We start from the raw sequence: 19,992 nt of genomic DNA on the forward strand, positions 1-19,992 counted from the left end.
CTCCCTCCCCGATATTTTATATAGATATAGCTTATAGCTTTATATATATATATATCATACACATATGTATATATACATACATATGGATGTGTTTACATACACACACATACACATATATATGTATATGCTGTTTTAAAAAAAGAGTTCCCTGAAGCTAAGTAACTTGTCCTTCCTCACAAAAACAGCTAATGACTGAAAACAGGTCTTTCTCACTGTAGGTCTAATACTCTACCTATGAACTCCAGCTGTCTTTCTTTGCCTTATTCTTAATTAATTGTTACATTAATTCTGCTGGAAGTGTTAAATGACACCTAAAGTATTAGCAGAAAATCTTTAACTGATAGCCCAGATTTGATATCCCCTTCCTAGATTTGGTTGCATTTGGAATAGGCTTTTTAAACATGGCATACAATTTAAATACTTCTCAGTTACTTTTTTTTTTTAAAGAAATTAATGAATTGGCATACCTCTTCTAAGAAGTTGCCAATCTCCATTTTAATGTTTCTTGAGTACCACAAGTGGTACTTCTGGGTTGGTCCTAGCTGTAGCAAATTAGACTAAACCTTATGGTCCTACTAGACCAACATGTCTACATATATAGACAGGCTTTTAAATTTCAACTTCCTAGAGGGCAAGGGCCATGTTTGTTTAATTTGCTTCATAAAGTCTTGTACAATTAGGCATGCAATAAATTCTTTTAATTATATCGAGGATGGTGAGGTTATTGCTGCAAGGTTGGAATTTTTGTTTAAATGAAATAGAAAGGCTTTTATCCATTGCCAATCAAGGTATTAGGCTACTACTCTTTTTTTGACAAATCATGTTACTCTTTACCATGGTATTTCAGTTAATCGGTTAATATTCCTTCTTGGCTTGCATGTATTCTTTTTGCATTATTCTTTGGTTTCTATTTAATCTACAATTACGATAAGAGCAAATGAGCTTATGATTCTATGTTCTACCACTGTACCTACCCATTCAAACGTTGGGACTATAAGAAAACCATATGCTTTTAATTCAGATGATTTCCAGGGAATGGTTGGTAAACACAAATGTCATAGGAACATTGCATTTTGAGCTAACAGGGACCATATAAGATAATGTACTCAAATTTCTTTATTTTAAAGATAAAGAAACTGAAGCTCTAAAATGCTAAATGAATTGTCCGGGGTTGTACAGTAAGCTCTCTTACTACCTAGTAAGTATGAGAGCTGGGATTCTAAACCAGGTCCTCTGACTCCAGAGTTACTGCTCCTTTAATTACACTTCTATTTCAAGTTAAATAACTTGCTTGTTGTTGCCTATTGGTACCTTTGAGCTAATACCCGGAAAGTTACCAGAAGATTTTCTTGCTTCACTGTAGGTATAGCATTTATTTCAGAGTAAAGTGAATTCATTTCAAGAATTTTTTTTTTTGTATAGGGCATTCTTGGAGCATTTACGACACAAAAGCTACTACAGTATGTACAGAGTATTTTTTTTTTCTTTATAGTCTCTGAAAGTTAGGTTGACCTCCTGATTGTTTAAGTTTGCTTCTAAAAGATTAGCATTTACAGACCTAGTTTTGACATACATAATGCAGTATGAACTTTTAATCCTTTGGCCATTCTACCACTGCTTTTAGTCCAAGTTTGGGCTGCTTCAAGTCTGTAGAATAGAGCCTTATGGGGGAGCTTCTATAACTGGAAATGGTTTCTGTGTAAGGAGGTATTTGTTAACACTGTTAGTAGTACTAAGGTGAATATGTAACTTCAGGGTCTACTCTTTGGTCCTTTTTGCTTTTAAGCATCAAAGAACTCGAGAATGTGAAGAGGTCCCAATCCTGTTTTAAAGATGAGGTGGTTGAATCCTAATAGAGCTTAAGTACCTTGCCCAAGGTCATATAGCATTTTTATTGGCAAAGCTGAGAAGCCTTCTCAGTGAGAGAAATCCGTATCTAAAAGTCTAATGCTTGAAATTGATATGTTTCAGCTTAGAGACTGCAAATGCTACATTTCACTATGATTCAGATACTCAGTGCCAGAAAAATTAAAATAAATTGGATATAGCCAAATTCTCTAATTCTCACATTCAACTTTTTTTTGGTTATTGCTTAAGCATTGAAGAAAGTAAAGGTACAAAAGGAAAAAAATAGCAAAAAAACCAAGTATGCATACATACACAAGCATATGCATACATACATATACGTATACATGCGGGTATACACGTTGTCTCACATGCATGCATACATACATACATACATGCATACACACACACACCTAAAAGGCTTCCTAAAAAAACAAGATAGTCACACATCACCAAAGGGTAAAAGTATTTGTAGGACAACATCATTTGCAGGTCATCTGAAATGAATTGTCTACATTGGCATCTGCTTTGACTTGTTGGCAGAAACAAAAAAACCACTCCATCACACTGCAGACGGCTCCTTATTAGCTGTGGCTTCTGCAGTGGCTCCGACTCTTCTTTGGAGCATGGAGGACTTCTTTTATTACATAATCTGGACACTTTTTTTAAAAGCAGACATTTTAACTTAAATATGTGCAATTTCTCTTTGCACCAGTGCTTCTATATTGAAGTTATTATGCCAAAGGAATGTAAAAGTCTTCAGAAACAATGCTTCATTTTTCTTTAATGACTTTGTCGACAGGACGGAGACATTTTTGTGGTATGATGAATTCACTTGGTCTCCTGTTGTGTATTCCCCACATGCTCTGGAAATCACTTTTTCTGAGACCAGTAGTAACCAATGCCTTAACTTCAGCAATAACTTCGCTGTTTTACCTTGTTGTACTTAAATGACACCCCAGTAGCATTTATATTCTAGGATAATTGATGTTAATGATATGGTACTTAGTGGAAAATTTTTTTTTCTGATCTTCCAAGTTCCACAGTCCTGTAAAACTGCAAGCAAATCATGACTATTCTAAAATAAAACTTACTCTCCCCTCCCCACCCCAGACAATTATGGTTTCAGCAGGCTACAGGAGGTAGAAGCACAGCTCATAAATGACTAACATTCCAAGACCTTCTAGAACTCTGGCAATAACACAAATCCCATACCATCTTTTACTGTGTGAAGCCTGTAACTTCCACTATTTTGTATATACGATTTTCTCCAAAAGTTCTCACTTTTAAAAATTTTCGTATATAAGAGAATAGGAACATTGATTTAGAGCTGGAAGGGGCCTCAATGATCATTCAAACTTCCTTATTTTACAGATGAAAGAACTAAAGGCCAGAGAGAGGAAATGCCTTACTTAGGGTCCCACCAAGAGTAAGCAGCAATGTTAGGATGTGGACCCAACTTCTCTGACTCTTGAGAAAAATGATTATCAATAGCCAATAATTGGGGAGATCCAGAGTTCTCCCCTTCTTCTAAAGTCCAAATTTTAAAAGTCAGTCTCTCGAAGGACATTGCTGATAATGAAATTGGACCTACTTTTTCAAGACCCTACCCAGGGGAGCAGCCATTGTGTTCTGCTCAGGATTGGGTGGGACATACATTTTTTGAATAGATGGCCCAAGGCCGGAGCGGGGTGTGGGGGGGTGGTCTGTGTATAAAGATAGTTCCTGGTCCAAGGGATGATTGGACTCTCAGCCCCTAATTTTAATATAGCCCACCTCCCATTGTGTTAACCAGTTGATTGACACTTCTCTTTCAAAAGACCGTATAAGCCCAGAGCCCTCCATCATGATTGTCTTTGTTCTAGGAGAGAAGCCAAACGACTATCCTTTTATTAATAACATGCTGCCCTTATAAATAAAATGATTAAATTACCTAGAAACTATGTCTCTCAAACCTTTTTAATTGTCACACTCTAAATTCTACATGATTTTTCATGATGTGCCCCCACTGCCTCTATATATTTGTGTGTAAATTCTAAAGATCTGGAGCAGGAGGTTCTAGTCATTGACTAGTTGTGTAATAGTTAGCAAATCACTTCATTTCTGTGGGACTCAAGTTGTTTATCTATAAGATGAGACAGTTGGACTGAATGGGGATGCAAAAATGAGTATCACACTGACAGTATCTAGCTTAAAAAAAGCTTAGTCTGCAAAAATTTTTTATCATTTTTTAAATGTCATAATAATGTTTGATTTACTCTCCAAGTCAAGAATATTTAAATGCCCTCTTTTCCAAAGTCAAATGGTAATGGGGGCATGAGAGGGAAGGTTACAGAAGGAAGAGTACACAAGGGAAAAGCTCCTACTCTCAAAGCTCTGTTTCAAATAAAGTGCATTTCCAGCGTTCAAAGTATCTCAAACCCCCAGTGTACACCCCAAAGAAATACCTACTTCATCTGCATGGAACTCTAACAGACTTCTTGGGGCAAAGTTGAGAAATCTCCAGGGAGACTTAGTGCTTTAGTGACATGGAAAAGGAGCAGAGGTATAAACTAGTATTTCTGGGGCCTATGGAAAGCACTGCAAAATGTACCCAGGGCAAGCTGTACGAAATGCTTTCTCCCATGAACTTTTACAACCCACCCTCAGTTAGGGTGGGGGTGAAGCCTCAGATATGACATAAAAAGTTTTGTGGTTAAGAGAGAGATGGTAGGACACCTCAAGGATGGAACTGCTGGGAAGAAGCTCACTTAGATGTCATCTTATAGCATTCTATTTTGGCTAACTAGGTGCTAAACTTCACTTGCTGAAATAGTACAACTGCTGTCAGCCCTCTCTAAATTTCAGGGCCCTGGGACAAAGCCCTGGTCAACCTTGCCCTAGTTATCGAGCTGGGGTTGAGACCTACATGTCTCTTTAAATCAAGAAACACTATTACTTCTCATTTAATGAAATTTTCATTAAAATGTTTTGGCTTAAGATGACTTCTTTAGGTCCATCTTGATTTCAGCTGGTTGCCTCAACTTCACATACAGGGTAGCAACCTTTGTTACCTTTCTCTAAATTCTACAAATTATACTGAACTGAGTCTCAAGATTGTTGTTATGGTGGATCTTCCTTATTCTTATAATCACCCTGCTATTTGGCATAAATTGAAGTATTGTGAAATCACTAAAAGCAAAATACAAAAATTAAGTCTTGACCCTAAGTGTAGGAAGTGAATGATATTGCACATGAAACAACAGGATTATGGAAATGGAAGTGAAATCAGAAGCCCTCTAGTCTACACCCTGGTCCTTACTTTCAGAGGAGGAAACTGAGGCAGACTAAGTGACTTGCTAATAGGGTCACATTAGCAGTAATGACAAAGGAGGGATTTAAAGCTAGTTTCTTTCATTTCAGCGCTAAACTTCTTTCTACTGTACCAGGCTTCCTCCTTACTACAACTATTTCTGTAAAAAATTAATCTGCAACACATACTCAGGAGATAATTGTAGAATAGTAAAGCTAAAAAAGAAAAGGGTCACTGTATTTCACCATGTGTAACATTGTAACATGAGTGTGTCATTGTTGAAATTTTAGGCTGCACGTGCAGGAGTGCCACAAACATGATTATCCTTCCTCCCAGGCAGAATGGATGAAAAAAAAGATTAAAACTCAACTTCAGAAAGACATAAGCTAATTCTAAATAAGGAACTGGATCATGTCCAATTTACCTATGTATTTAAGCGATTGGTACTGACCATTTGGGAAACAAGTACCTACAGTTTTTCATTTTGAACTTCGGGGCATACTAAGAAATGGGCCAAAACTAAGGAAAGCGCACTACCCAGCAAAAGACTCCTATAGACCCAGGCTCGCAAAGGCCTACGGATGTTAAATATTAATCATGTAAAAGAAAATTTTGGGGGAAATGTTAAAAGGATATTGAAGCAGGAAGTGAGTCCGGACTTCTCTGGACCCCCAGCCTCAATTTACCCCAGGGTCCCTGGTCCGTGAGTCCAGCCGGGATCCAGCTGAGGCCTTCCTCCCACCCTTTCACGCTCACCACAGCGCCCGGCACACAGTAGGCGTTTAATAAGTGCTTACTGATTTGATTCACAAGAATCAAAGTCAATCCCTCCACTTCCTTATCTAGTTCCTAGAAAATTCAGGACCCTTCCTTAAAGGCCCATTCCCAAATACTTCTATCCTTTCCACTCCTACAGCTTCCTCCCTCATAATCTAACAGTCCGCCCGCCACCGCAAGGCCGGAGAGGGCTTCTGACGAACAAGGACGCAAGCGGCGGGTTCCAACCCTCACACCGCCCCCGCCCCTCCCCCCAGGCCCCGCCCCCGCCTCGCAGGAGCGTGGCGGAAGTAGCTGGAGAGAGACCGGCGAACGCCCGCTGGCAGAAGGCGCATGCGCCCGCGCCTCAGTGCTCTCTAGGTCTTTGGCGTGGGGAGTCCCAAGTCCTCCTGCTTCTGCCCCTTCCCCCCACAGTTTCAACCGCTCACCTCCTTCCCCCACCACGAGAGCAGAGGTTACGCCATCTTGTTCCCCCCACCCACCCATTCACGGCCTCAGTCGCCCACTCTCCTTTGCTACACTCCCCTCCCCCCCACCCCCGGAAGAGTGTCCTGGGCAGCCGCGGCGGGAACAGCACCAGCTTCGGCCGTCCCCACCTCCGCGGCGCGGGACTCGCAGCTGTCCGTCTGTCCGTCCGCCCCTCCAAGGGTTCATTAAAGCAGAGGTTGGAGGGGGAGGGAGCCTGTAGCAACGAGATACGGAGGGAGGGGGATGGGAGATTGGGGGAGGGGCGGGTTGGAGTGGGGGGGGGGGGAGACAGTGATGGTGGCTGGGGAGGGAGGCGGAGAAGGGAACGTCTCGCGCCCCGCGACCTCCTCGAGCCGCGGCCGCCGTCGGCTCGCGCCGCGCGCTGGGGAGGGGCGAGGAGCGAGGAGCGGCGCTGGCCCCGAGCGGCGCTACGCTCGCCCTGGGCTGGCTAGCAGGCGCCCGGCTTGGCGGGGAGCGCTCGCACCGCCCCCCTCTCCCCCTTCCCGGGAGGCTCGCGCCGCCCCCTTCCCCCTCCCCCCTCCCTCCCCCCGCTCGGGGAGCCTCGAGCCAGCGCCAGGAGGCCGGTTGTCTTTGGGCTCCGGCTCCTCCTTGGCGTCTTGTGCCCTCGGGGGATGCACGCGTGGGAGCGGGGGCTGCCCCGTGCGTTTGCGAGGCTGGCAGGGAAGCATCCGCCCTTGGCCTCAGTAAAGTAGGACCGGCGGGCTCCTCTGAACTCTAGGAGGTCGTAGTGGGGAACGGCTCCAAGCCCTTTTTAATGAGGGAGATGGGTATAAATTGAGAGCTGGAAGGGAACTTCGAGTCCAACCCCTTAATTTTACAGATGAGGGAAGTGAGACCCAGAGGGATTTAGTGTCTTGCCCAGGGTCACCAATGTAGTAGTAAGTGGCAGAGGTAACATTTGAACCCAGGTCCTCCGACTCCCAAGTCCGATGCCCTTCTTGTCTTCGGGTGAGAACTTTGTGAGATTTCGGACTGACTTAATGAATTCAGTACCTTAAGCAAACATTTATTACAATCTTACCGTATGCCGAGTATGGTGCTGTAGGTTCTGACTTCACAAACCTGCCCTGCCACCAAGGAGCTTGCATTCCAAGGGGAAGAGGGCAGGTACGTAAGTGGGTATACACAAAAGTATCCAATATAATTTTGGGGTAGAGGAGGGCAACTGGGAAGAGATCTAGAAAGGCTTCATATGCAACTTGACCCTTGAGTTTCAAAGCAAACTAGGGATCTGCCTGCGGGAGGTGGAGAAATGCGTTCCAGATCTGGGGAACGTCCATGACTGAGGCAGAGATAGAGATGGAATGGCCTTTTTGAGGAGCACCAAGAAGGCCAGTTTGTCTGGAGCACAGAGCGTGGAAAGTGAAATTATGTGTAATAAATAGGGTTGGAGAGGTAGGTTATGACCGAGTTATGAAGGACTTTAAAATCTGAATAGAGAAGTTTATGTTTGATCCTAGAGGCAATTGGGAACTATTGGAGTTCAATGAGGCACAAAGTTAGACCTGCACTTAAAGAATATCACTTCGACGGAATTGAGGAGTTTGGATTGGAAAGTTTTGAGGCAGGGGCAGCAATTAAGTACTTGCAGTAATAAGCTATTATAATAGTCTAGGCTAGGAGTGATGAGAACCCGAACCTTCTTGTAATTGTCTTTTCATTAGCATGGCTTTACATTCTTATTCCAATGCAGATATCCACTCCTCTAGCCTTATTAGATTGACTGTGGCTTGACTGCAAAAGAATATTTATTGATTAGTAGTAAGCCTTCTGTTGAATAATTGAACTTTGACTAGTCATCAGAGGACAGACATATCACTGGACCCATACTCATATAGTTCAACAAACATTATGTATCTATTTTGTGCAAATCACTGTGCTAGATTCTAGGGGATACCAACACAAAAAGGGAAGGCCCTGCCCTCAAGGAGACTTCATTATAATGAAAAGCTTTACAGCTTGCTGTGTTACACCTCTTACGTCTTGTGGTCTCTTCCATAGCCTTTTAAAAACCTAGAGTTACCTCCACACTACAAGGTATAAGAGTAGGGCTTGAGTGGTAGAATAATAGTGCATTATGTTTTATAGAATTCATTACCAATATTAGCATAGTGCAGTGGAAAGCACACTGGACCAGGAGTCAGAGGACTTGAGTTCAAATTCTGGCTCTGTTACTCTTGGTGTGGTCTTGGGCATTTAACCTCTCTGGTTTCAGTTTTCTCATCTGTAAAAAGGAGGCTCAGATTAGATTACCTCTGGGGTTGTGACCAGCCCTAAATGTATGATCTTATAAACTCATTTGATCTTCGTAACAGTTCTGTGACATATGTAGCACACGTATCATTATTCACATATTACAAGTGTGAAAATAAGGCTTGGAGAAATTAGGACTTTTCCAAGGTCACAGGGCTCTGTGGGTACTGGGACCAGGCCATCTAACTGACTACAGGGCAGTCAGGCAACAAACATTTATTAAGCTACACTGTGTCCTAGGCACTCTGTTAAGTGTTGGGGATACAAAGAAAGGCAAAACCTTTGTCTCTTTTCTCAAAGGGCTAACCATAAAATGAGGCAGACAACATGTGAATAACTATGTACATACAAAATTGTGTAGAGTAGATGAAAGGTAACCTCAGAGTGAAGAAAAGGGAGGGGTGTGTGTGTGTGGGGAAAGACCCAGAAAGACCTTCTGAAACTGGTGGGATTTGAGCCGAGTCTTGGAGAAGCCCAGGAAGGTAAGGAGGTAGAGATGGAGAGGGGAGCATTCTGGGCATGGGGGACAACCAGTGAAAAGGCAGAGAGGGGAGATGGAGTGTTGTGTGTGAGGCCAGTGTAGCTGGATCATAGAGTAAATGAAGAGGAGTAAAGTGTTAAGAAGACTGGAAGTGTAGGAAGGGGCCAGGTTGTGATTGGCTTTAAATACCACACAGAGGATTTTGTATTTGATCCTGGAGGTGATGGGGAACCAGTGGAGTTTATTGGGCAAGGGGAAGGTGTGACATGATCAGACCTGCACTTTAGGAAGATGACTTTGGCCACTGAGTGGAAGATGGATTAGTTTGGAGTGGGGAGAGACTTGAGCAGGGAGACCAACCAGCAGGCTGTTGCAGTAGTCCAGATTAGAAGTGAAGAGATCTTGAGCTAGGGTTGTGGCTGTCTGAGTGGAGAGAAGGGAGTGCATACAATGGATGTGAGGGAAGAAATGACAAGACTGATAACAGATTGGCTATGTGGGATGTGTGAGTGAGGAGTTGAGAATAACACTGAGGTCATGGGTGACTAAGAGGATGGTTGTGCCCTCTGTAGTAAGCAGTAGGAAAGTTGGGAAGAGGGGAAGGATTTGGGGGAAAGAAAATGAGTTTTTGTTGTGGATGTATTTGAGTTTGAGATGCAGATGTGATATCCAGTTTAGATGTTAAAAGGTGATATGAAACTGGAGCTCAGGAGAGAGTAGGGCTGGATGAGTAGATCTGGGAATTGTCAGCATAGAGATGATAACTGATGAGATCACCGAGTGAGACAGGATAGAAAAGAGAAGTAGCCCCAGGACACAGAGCCTTGGGGGCCATGCACTGTGAGAGATCATGACATGAATGGGAATCTGTCAGAGGAGATTGAGAAGGATCAGTCAGAGAAGTAGGGTGAGAAACAGGAGAGAAAACAGTCATGAAAACCTAGAGATTATTAGGCAGAAGAGTGTGATTGACAATGTCCAAGGCTGCAGAGGTCAGGAAGGATGAGGACTGAGAAAAGGCTGTTAGCTTTGACATTTAAGAGATTATTGGTAACTCTGGAGAAGAATTATAGTTCAGAGTTTTTTCTTTTTTGCCTTGAGAATTCCATTGTTAACGCATCCTCTGTACTAATCAAATTGCTTCTGAAATACTGTATACAGTTCTGAACCTGCATTAAAAGGCAGATGATAAACTGGAAGTGTCCAGAAATGGTGAAGAGCCTGAAATAGCCTGTCATATGAGATGAACAGTTGATGAACCAGTGTTTATCTTGGACAGGAGACTAAATGGTTCCTAAGGGCCCTTCTAGGTTTGATGATCCTGTTCTCTTAAAGCAAGGCAGGGAAAGAAGCATAATGATTCCTTTCAAATATTTGAAAGGTATTGTGTAGAGGAGGAATCATTAGACTTACTCTTTAGTGTCTGGGGAAAGAACTAAGACTACATATTACTAGGAGACAGATTGTAGCTTAATATAAAGACTCCTCCAGCAAGTAGAGATGTTGAGAAATGGCAATGGATGATTTATGGGCACTACCTGTCTCTAGTTAAATTTATGCAGAGGCTTGATGACCACCTTTCAGGGATATTGTGTATGTGTGTACGTGCATTATGTATACATACACTAACATACACACATACATACGTTGATCCACATAGATCAGTTTATCCTGTCTATCTGCAGGGGATGATAAATTGGATTAGATGACTTTTAAGGGCCTTTCTTCTGTCAGTGCCCCTTATGATGAAGTTAGAAAATTCTTGCTAAATCTTTGGGAAATTTCCTGCCTTAGGTAATAGTAATAGTTGCTTGGTAATTAATTATAAATTGTTTCCCATTCAAATGTGATAGTTCAAATTATGTAGCTATGTGTTCTCTGATTTATAAGCAGATAAATTGGGGAACAGTATAGTGGTGGCTTACATTCCTAAGGTCATGCAACAAATTAATGCCAAATTTAGGTGTAGGATCAGGCATTTAATTCCAGTGTTCCAGTTAACCAAATTCATTTCTTTGTTAGTTTTCTTTTTTTCTTCATCTCAATTTTGATAGTGTACTTTTTAGTTTGGAGAATTTTCATTTTCAGACTCAGTGGTGCCTTAACTTCTGTCAGAAAAAGCTTTTATTTTTGCATCTAAAGCAGTTTAAGAAATTTCAGGTGTTACATGGTTAAATCAGAAACTTTTTGATGCTGACTGGTGATTTAATCAGTGTAGAAACTTCCTCCACTTGTAACTCATAATCTTAGAGGGTTGCCTGGGACAGGTTAAGTGACTTGCCCATGATCATATAATAATTATAATATAAAATAAATATAGTAAAAATAATGATAATAGTAATGATAGTAACAGTAACATTAACAATTACAGCATTTATGTGGCGCTTTAAGGTTTGCAGAGGGTTTTGCAAATGACATCTCATTTGTCGCTCATAATAACCCTAGACAACAGGTGCTATTATTATCTCCATTACACATGAGGAAACTGAGGCTGAGATGTCAAGTAGCTCAGGATCACTTAGAACTTACAAATGTCTGATTGTTGGGTCCACGTTGGATTCCAACTTTGGTCTTCCCACTCCAGGTCCAATATTCCATCCACTTTTTTTACCTAGCTGCCAGTATGTGTCTTGGCAGGAATTGAACCTAGATTTTCCTGATCCTAAGGCCAACCCCTCTATGAACTCATACTTCCTGTCTAGCCAGGTTTTAAAAAGAGATTAAATTATAAATTTTTTTTTGGAAAAATGTGCCTTACAAGATAATTTTTTTCTTTTGGACATGTTTGTTTTTATTAATCATGGATTTCAGGTTTTCTTTTGATTCGAATTAGATGCTAATGAGACCAAAGTCTGATCCTATTGAGCCAGTTAACTCTGTTAGGAACTTTCTTAGATAGGACATCCACTCTATCCCTGGCCTAGTGTTGTTAAAATAATGCCCTTGATCACAAGGGTGCCTATTACCAACTATCTCATCGCTACTGATAGAACAACTCGCAGCACGTCTCCTATTGATTAGTGGTCCAATAGTGTTACATATGTTACATAGAATTTTAGAGCTAGAAGAAATGATAGAGATCATCCAGACTTAAGACCTTCATTTTATAGCTATCCAGAGTCAGCACATATACAGAAACCAGGGTCATTTTTTGTTATTTTTTTTTAGTTTGATGTAGTAGTGGTAAATTTTATTACAATGTGGTTTAGAGAGATTAACCATCTTCAAAGTTTCAGAAGCCCGAATGAAAGTCATAGAACTCTTTCCAACTTAAGAGCTCTTTAGCTCAACTCCATTGTTTTACAGATGTGGAAACTGAGTTCCAGTGAGGTGAAATGTCTTGACCAAGGTTATATACTTGGCTAATGGCAGATGAAGGATAAGACGCTAAGTCTTCTGTTCATCAATTTCCGCCCTTAAATTCCATTGGTTTAGAAGTAAATAAAAGACAGCTCTCCTATCCTCATTGAAATTAAAATGATGTCTCTGGAATTAAAGTACATAGTGATATCCTTTGAAATCAACTGTAACATAGTAAAATTCTTGCTTGTTAGTTTATAGATTTTTTTTTAATTTCTAAATGACTTATAGTCTAGGCTGGCATGAGGCTTAGTAATTACATAGGTAATAAGTAGAATTCCTTCAGCATAATGCGTTTGAATTTACTAATAGAGGTGGAAGAGACCTCAAAGCTATCTAGGTCCTTCTTTGAATTTAAACCATGTGAAAGCATACAGTTATTTATTTTCTTTTGTAATGCATGTACATGTACGGTCCATTTCAAGGAGTACCATTACAAGGATGGCTTTGTATAGCTAAGATGTTTTCATGTGCATAGTAACAGTGCTTTGGCTAAAATACCATTTTCTTTAACAATCAGTTCCATACAACAATAATAGCACACCAATAGCTGATATTTATATAGTATTTTATAGTTGAAATATTATAGAAAAGTGCTTTACATACATCTTTTTCATTTGACCTTTTCAACAATCTTGTTAGGCACTACAGGTATTACTAATCCTACTTTGCAAATGAGGAAAGTCAGACTCAGAAAGGTTAAGGGAGCTGTCCTTTGCTACACGACTGATAATTATAGAAGGTTTCCTCTTACCCTAAGTGTGTCATTCTTCCCACCATACCTAAGAAATCAAGCAAGGAAGAGACCTTAAGGCAAACACTAGTTGGTTTCAGGAAAGTGCAAATAAACAGTTTCTGTCTTTCCTGACTTTGGATTTTGATGCACTCATTTGCTAGTTCTTGGGTTTGATTCCTTTGAGTTAGATAGGATGGTGTAGTGAATAGATTGCTGGATTTGGAGTCAGGCCGACTTGAGTTTGTATGTTGCTTTGGATATTTACTAGCTAAGTGACTGGTCAGTTATCTCTGGGCCTCAGTTTCTTCATCTGTAAAATAAGGATATTAGACTGAGAAGTACCTTTTTGCTCTAAAGATGATGTATTGAATAGTGAAAAATTTAGGGCACTTGAGTTAGAGTCCAAGGGCCTAAGTTCAAATTCTGTCTGTTCCTCAAGATATTTGTGACATTTAGGAAATCATTGAGCCTCCCTGGGCCTTAGTGTCCTTATATGTAAGATAAAGAAGTGAGCTTAGGTGATCTGTAAAGTCCCTTCCAGATCCAAATCCAGTGATCCTTATGAATTATTTATCTTGTCAACTTTATTCATTCCTTAGTTTCTACCAAAAATCTGAAATCAAAAGCGACAACTGTTTAGTCAAGACACTGCTTTTCTCCTGTCTTAGAGATTCTGTGAGAGAGATCAGGAATCTCAGAATCATGAAATTATAAGACACATTATAGGCCATCTATTTCAACTTGCACCTGAAGAACATTTTCCATAATATATCTTACAAGTGGTCATTTAATAAGTGAAATGGAATCTCCTGAGGCAACCTATTCCCTTTTTTGAGGTTTTTCCTCACGTCTGTTCAGTTTCAAAGTGAGGGTTCTAAAGAACAGATGTTCACACTGTTGTCTTTTTTTTTTTTACCAATTTTTTTAAAATTTTTATATTGACTTAATTTCTCCGTTTCCTTTCCCACACTCATCTTTAAAGTTGGTATGACCAATTATATAGTCCTGGGGGCAGAGGGGAACCTGCAGCCTTGAAGCCACATGTGGCCCTCTAGGTCCTCAAGTATAGCCCTTTGACTGAATCCAAACTTCACAGAACAGTCCCCTTAGTAAGAGAATTTGTTCTGCAAAACTTGGATTCAGTCAAAAGACTGTACCTAAGGACCTAGAAGGCCACATGTGGCTTCAAGGCTGCAGGTTCTTCACCCCTGTATAAATGATAGACTTAGATTACTAGAAGAGACCTTAATGGTAATCTAGATCATGTGTCATTTTGTAGATGAAATTATATACTGTAGTTACTTATGGACAGAGCCAGGAACCAAACTCAGATCTCCTGACTCCTGGACCAGTGAGATCGCAAATCTGTTAAAAGTATTGCTGTGTTCCAGACACTGGACTAGGTATTTTGAAGGATACATAGTTGTGAGAGTTTAGTTTCTTTTTCTCAAGAAATAAGATACATGTATAAATAAGTACTGCAGAAAGCATTTTTTAATGTCTACTTGGATTTCATTTTAACATCTATTAACATCTATTAAGTCTTTATTTTGTGCAAGTCTCTGTGGTATTTTCTCCCATCAGACTCAGATAATTTTTAATAATTATTCTATTATACTAAGCATACAAGAAATGCTGTAAGTGAGTATATAGAAATATATAGTGATCAGCCCTCTAGGTTACAGGCGTATTGCCATTCTTTGTTATGTTATTTTATAAGAGATAAGGGGATTGGGTATAGAATATCCAAGTCCACAGCAGAACCAGTCAATGAACTTCAACCCTCCATTATACTCAGATTTAATAGTCTTAGATTTTATACTTCATTGTTTTTGGTTTCTATGACTGTATCTGAGTGGGATATTCTTATTTAAATGTGTAAATGGATCAATCCAGTTAGCATTCTGTTTTTGCTGGGGTAAGAATATTAAAGTAGTACTGAGGACTACTGAGGAAGTACTGAGGAGGGAAAGACATATCTAAGTTCTATTGTAACATTTCACCCTAAGTTGTTGGTTGGGGGAGATTTTACATGAATATAAACACTGAAAAAAAAGTTGGCCTTGGGCCACCTTTTTGCAGTCATGGTAGCAGCTGCTTTGATGAAAGGGTCTGAAATTGAACTGACAGGATTGTGGCTCCTACTTTTTAGAAAGATAATGGAATAGTTTCAGCTAGCATTCATGGTTAGGCATCATCCTTTTTGTTATCCAGAAGGAAGTTTGGCTGGAAAATGGTCATCTCATGGTGGATGTACCTAGGTAACTTTGATTGAATCTGTCAGGAAGAAAAGTATTTCTCCTCAGTGCACCAGTAGATCTATAAGTAGGTAATGGCATTTTTGCTCAGATAAACATCAATGATAAGCACTTAGCATAGTGCCTAGAAGTAGTCGGTACTTAGTAAATGTTAACTGATTGATTAGTTTGCCAGTAGTAGGAGCTGAGGTGAGGGGTAAGCAGATCACATTGATCATCTCCAGGTTAAGTCAGTTCTGCTATTGATTCTGTTTCCTCTAGACAAGTAAAAAGTGCCTTACCAGAACAGTCCACATTGCCCCTCCCAAATCACTGTCTAGATAGATGGAAAGATTAATCTGATCCTAAATCCTTGTGACCGTGACCATGCTCCACGGCATGGGTGAAAGCCTTTCACCAAAGCCATTTCTACTTTACCCTTGACAGTGATTGGGGTCGATTTTATCTTCCTTTGGTCACCTCTGCTTCTCCCCTTGCCGTGGAACTTTATTTACTACACCCTGTCTTTGCTTCCTTTGAGTTTTCTTAAAGATATAATACTTTTTTTGTTTCATGACTTCCAGTGACTGTTTTCTCTGCTGTTCTTGCTCTAACCTTCTTTAAAAATGTATGAAGTCTATTCTTCACTACTTCCCTGACTGCTTTGCTTTGGGTTGCATATGGTGGACACAAACTTCCTTGTCTGGTGCAAGACCAGAATTATTGAAACTTCTCAGTCCAAACTCCTCCAGCTTTACACAAGCAAGCCTTCTTCTTCTAAGTGATGCTGCTTGGAATAATCAGTGCTTCAAGACACATATCATATGGCAAGACTTCATATAACCTGCAGAATCCTGAGGGACTGTCTACTGTTTTCTAGCTCTAGGAAAGCAGACTTTTCACTATAATGATATATTTCAAGCACTCTTCTGCCTTTTGCTTTTAACATATAGGCCAGGACCTCTTTTTCTTTCTCCTTTTGTGTCTATAGGGTTTTTGTTGCTTTTACTTACTCAGGGAGGTGAAATAACTATCATCTCTTCCTCTTACTTTTTGAATTACTTGGTTCTTTTTTTTAGGAAGAGAGATTGCTGAGCTCATCTCTGTAGCTGACATATTGCTAATCTATATTGGAAAGACTTGAAAATAATTGCTTTTCCTCAATGACAATGTCACTGCCCTTCCTGGACACATCTTTTTTTGGTGGAAACTTGAGGGTGAATTATAGGGATCATTGGAAAGGGATTTCTTTTTTCCATTGATTATATTTATGACCAGAAGCACACGTAATTTGGAGCCCTGATAATTAGTTCCTGTGCCCTAGAACACCTGTATGAGAAATTCCACTGTTCAAAAATCTGCACTGAGGTACCTTTGCCAGGTGTTTCTGCTTAGTGTTGTGATTGTTACTTTTTTGGGAGACAATTCTGGCAACATTTTTACTTCTTGGATATTTGGTGGCTCTTTCAACACTGGACATGAAGAAAAGAAATGCTCATAATCTAATCTATGGATCAGGAGTCTTCATTTTTTGTGACCAAATGTTGGCAGCTCCTCAGTTTAAAGTCCAGTGGCAACTTCTTCAGAGTCATTAGTAAAGCACTGTCAAGTTGTACGCCCTGTAAAATGAAGGATGTTGGTTGGACCAGATGATATTGATGTCCCATCCAGTTCTAGTGGTCATTGGAATGCTGTTGCTGAATGACCTTTTTAGGAGGCAAGTGTAATTCAGATTCTATTGAATTTTAAGTTGAAAGAACTAGGTTCTGGTCCTGGCCCTACCAATAATCAGGTGTTTCAACTTGAGAAAGCCATTGCTTCTCTTTGGGCTTCAGTTTCTTTGTTTGTGAAAAGAGCTGTCTTCACCAGAAAAGAAAAAAAAGGGGAGAGCTACACCATCTCCCTATATGGCTTCTGAGCTATGGATTCTAGCACTAGAATCTATGAAGTGAGGTGCTTGATTTCTGATAACTGGAACTGTCCATTTTTTGACCAGCCCTGCTAACTTCATGACCTTCTCTCAGACCTAGATCACATCAAGGAAACCTTGGTTGAGGAACAAATGGGAATCTGGCAGATTGCTCATCCTCCAATTATGCTCTCTTCTGCCTGTTTCAAACAAGCCCCTCATTCCTGCAGGACCTGGAAATTTCTCATTGCACTAAAAATATAATAGATGTTATCCTTTTCTTAAATATATCTAGAAAAATCCCAGAATTTTAAGAATAAGATGTTTTATATAAAAAAATTTTTAAAATGTTTTAAGATGGTTTTTATGTATTAACAACTATTCTCACACCTAATTTTTAACACTATAAAATATCCTTTTAAGCATGGTCAAATATTGAATATTTTAGCCTGGTATGAAACTCTGTATGGTCTTATAATGTCTACAGTCTCAGAAATTACAGCAGTCTAGAGTTGGAAAAGACCATAGACCCCAATAGTCCAATTTGATACTATGTAAGAATCTTCTATCAAATAGTAAACATTTATTAAGTTTGTCCTGGGTGTCAGGCACTTTGCTAAACTCTGGGGATACAGAAAGAAGCAAAAGACAATCCCTACTTTGAAGGAATTTACAATATAAAGAAAATGTGCAAACAAATATACACAAAGAAAGCTACATACAGGATAAATAGGAAATAATCAACAGAGGGAAGGCACTAGAATTAACTGGGGTTGACGTTTCCATTCCAACAAATAGTCATTCAGCCTTTGCTTGAAAACCTCCAGTGAGGGAAAACCTAATACCTTCTGAGGCATTCCATTTCACTTTTTCATAGTTAGTTTGCATAATTAGGAATTATTTTGATTCTTTTATTAGAATTTTTATTTCTCTTACATCAAGCCTAAACCTATCTCCGCAGCTTTCACCAGTTTCTCCTAATTCTCCTCTCTTAGGCTAAAGATACCAAGTTGAGTTCATCTTCCACATGACAGCTCTTTAAATATTTGTTCATGTCCCTGCTGAGTCTTATCTTTGCTACCTAAACATCCCTCCAAATGATCCTCATAAAACGTTGTCTAAGGCCACCATTCTATTTGATCTCCAGACTTGTCAATATCCTCTTCAAAATGTATTGTTGAGAACTAAACACAATACTGTCAGTACAGTCTGATCAGGCCAGAGTGCAGTGGCATTTCTTCTTGTGTACTCAGTACTTCTCTTGGTGCAACATCAGCTTTTCTTAACTTATTTGCTGCCTTGAAATGTCTTATGACTTAGACTGAATTTCCAGATGTGCAGAACCCCTATATCTTTTTTTCAATGACCTATTATAACTTCTCCATCTTCTGCTTTTGAACTTAATTTTTTTCCCATCGCATTGTTTTTACTTGTTAAGATCTTTCTGGAACCAGGTTCTTTTGTCCATTGTATTATTGTTTGCTTCCAATTTTGTGTCATATTTAAATTTGATAAACAGATTATATTTGCCTTCATTCAGATGGTGGATAAAATTATTAGATAGCACAGGGCCCAAGAGAAATCTTTGAGGCACTCCACTAGAGATATCACTTAAAGTTTAAATTGAACCATATTCTTTAGGTGTAGTCATTCAACCAGTTTTGAATCTTGATTTTACTATAATCTAGCCCACATCCATTTCCATCGTGACCACAAGAATAACGAAATAAATAGATACTTTGTTTAAATGTAGGTAAACTATATTTTAGCATTCTCCTGATATACTGATCTAAAACTAGGAAATGAGATCTAGCATCAAAGGTCCTTGATGAAGCCTATAGACTTTCTGTCATCACTGTTTCCTTTTCTTAGATGTTCATTAACCATCCCTTTAATAATAGAGAGTTTTGCCAGAAATCAAAGCTAAGTTTGGGCAGCTAGATGCTACAGTGGATAAGAACTACATGCCTAGAGTCAGGAAAATCTGAGTTCAAATCCAGCCTCAAACACTTACTTGCAGTGTGACCCTGGGCAAGTCATGTAACCTTGTTTGCCTCAGTTTCCCTATCTGTAAAATTAGCCGGGGAAGGAGATGGCAAACCACTCTGATATCTTTGCCAAGAAAATCCGAAAATGGGGCACAAAGAGTTATGCACAACTGGAATGACTGAACAACAAAAACCGTCCCTTGAATAATATACAGATTTACCTGAAATTAAAGCAAGTTCATTTGGCATATAGTTTTATGATTGTGCTCTTTCTCTCCTTTTTTAAAATTGGGACAAAATTTATATTTTTCTAGTACTGTTGAACTTCTCTGTTCTCGAAATATCTTTCAGACTATCACAGATGGCTCTGTAATCATGTCCCTTAGTCCCCTTGTTATTCTGGGCTGTAGGTCGTCTCTGGTAATCTGAACTCATCAGAGGTAATTAGGTGCTCTCTTAACATTTCCTTACTTATCTTGGTTGTCAACTCCTTATCTGCCATTTTTGTTCTGTTCTTTCCAGTTCTTCCCATACCCTTCAGCAACAGACAGATCTTAATTCCCTTATCTTTTTTTTTTGTTGTTGTTCACGGTGTCACTGTATGGACTTTCTTGGTTCTTAGTGT

General features: G+C 39.8%; 2 protein-coding genes across 3 annotated transcripts in view; one reads left to right on the top strand and one right to left on the bottom strand.

Annotated features, from left to right (window-relative positions):
• The window catches only part of RUNX2 (RUNX family transcription factor 2), a 276,455-nt gene that overhangs the window by 201,500 nt on the left and 54,963 nt on the right, over positions 1–19,992 (bottom strand). The window lies entirely within an intron of this gene.
• SUPT3H (SPT3 homolog, SAGA and STAGA complex component) overlaps positions 6,197–19,992 on the top strand; it is a 706,568-nt gene continuing 692,772 nt past the window's right edge. Inside the window, exon 1 of one of the 2 annotated variants that reach the window (XM_036767517.1) lies at positions 6,197–6,578. The gene's annotated coding sequence lies outside the window, so the exon portion shown is untranslated. The remainder of the gene's footprint in view (positions 6,579–19,992) is intronic. The other variant, XM_036767518.1, reaches the window with a different exon arrangement.

This window comes from Trichosurus vulpecula, chromosome 7, assembly GCF_011100635.1.
Source record: "Trichosurus vulpecula isolate mTriVul1 chromosome 7, mTriVul1.pri, whole genome shotgun sequence".
NCBI classification, from domain to species: domain Eukaryota; kingdom Metazoa; phylum Chordata; class Mammalia; order Diprotodontia; family Phalangeridae; genus Trichosurus; species Trichosurus vulpecula.